This window comes from Loa loa, assembly GCF_000183805.2.
Source record: "Loa loa unplaced genomic scaffold supercont3.792, whole genome shotgun sequence".
Classification (NCBI taxonomy): Eukaryota; Metazoa; Nematoda; class Chromadorea; order Rhabditida; family Onchocercidae; genus Loa; species Loa loa.
In genome coordinates this window covers 3,888-5,579 of record NW_018108972.1, presented here as the reverse complement: position 1 = coordinate 5,579, position 1,692 = coordinate 3,888, and positions in this window count along the sequence as shown.

Below are 1,692 nucleotides of genomic sequence, written 5' to 3'. Positions count from 1 at the left end.
AAATAAGCGGAAAACACAAAGTGTAAGTTGTAGGAAAATACAAAATTTAATTAAAAAAGAAATTAAAAGGAAAAGCAATTAGAAAAATAATTTTAAAAAAAAGCAAGTAGAAGTGCATGCGAAACGCAAAGTAAATAAAATGCACAGGAACATAAAGTAATTGAAAAAAAAAAATACAAAAACGGACAAAAGCAAAGTATACCAAAGGGAATCAAACAATATAAATTGCAAGGAGAAATGAAAAAAATCGAAAAACCAAAAAAACAGGAAATTGGAAAAAAATTCAACAAATCAAAAATTTGAAAATCATTGGTAATTCAACGAAATTATGCATTTGGAAGATTAAAAACTTCCGAACTGCACATTATCTAAAGACTGTGAGAGTTTAAAATTTAGCAAATGCAATAAATTTTAAAATTTGATACAACTCAAGAAATCTAGGTTATCTGAGGTGGAAAAAAAATGAATATCTAAGAAGTATCAGTAATTCAAAAGAAAAAAAAATCCAAAAATTGGAAAAATTTCGAAGACTTAATCAATAAATTTGAAGATTGTAGAAACTTCAAAAATAAAAAAGAGAAACAAAAAAATTCGGGAGAGGTAAGTGAAATATCATCCGAAATTCAACAAATAAGAAGTGTACAGTTGTTAAACTATTGAAAAGACATGCATTAGGAAAAAATAATTAGGAGAAGGTATAGGGAAATAAAGAATTCAAAAACAAACGTTTCTCAATTCAAATAATTTCGGCAGACATAACGCTCGACAAATTACGATAAATTTCATAATTCGAAAGCGCTCAAATTCTATGAGCAATTCAAAACTTGCAAAAGGTTTAAAGCAAATTTAAATGCTCAAAAAACCAGAAATTACTGAAGAAAAGTTCTGAACATTTCAAAAATCAAAGCATTAAGTGAAAATCAAAATCGAAATGAAATTTTCATTTCGGGAAATTTTGGGATTCAAAAAAAATGAAAATTAAACAAATTCAAGCAAATCAATCAGAATTCAAAAATGTAAAAAAATCATAAGTTTAAATTTAAGTAAATTCAAATTTTTCAAACAAAATTCAACAAAATGTCCAAAATCGAAATCAATTAAGGCAGGTTCATGATTTTAAGTGATTCAAAAAAATTAATATGTCGAAAAATGGGAAAAGACCCAACAATTGAGAACTCAAAAAAGTTTTAAAAAACGCCATGGAACACTAAAGAATACCATATCGCACTAAAATCGAATTTGGAAAAATCAAAATTGAAAAAATAGCCGATAAATTGCTAAATAGCTGCTGGGTTTTTCTTAAGTTTTCATACTTAAAAGCACCCAAGTAAAAAACTATTTAAATCCTACTAAGCTCATGAAGTGAATACAAATTTCATTTTTTGAGCAAAAATAAAAAAATCGTAATAAAGAAAAACAATTTATGACAAAAACACGGAAAACAAATACGCCAACAACTAAAACTCATAAGTAATTACATAAGCAAAAATGCGCAAAAGTTAAATGAGCAAAATTAATTAAAATCATACAAAAAGCTCCAAAATTAGAATTCTAAAGTAAATGCACGTAATACTCATGATAAACAGAAATTATTTATAATTCATTTCAGTTAAAATTATTAATTACAACGACTAAAATTAGCAACCATAAAAAACGAATACATCAAAAGCGACGTTATTAAAAAAAAAAAAA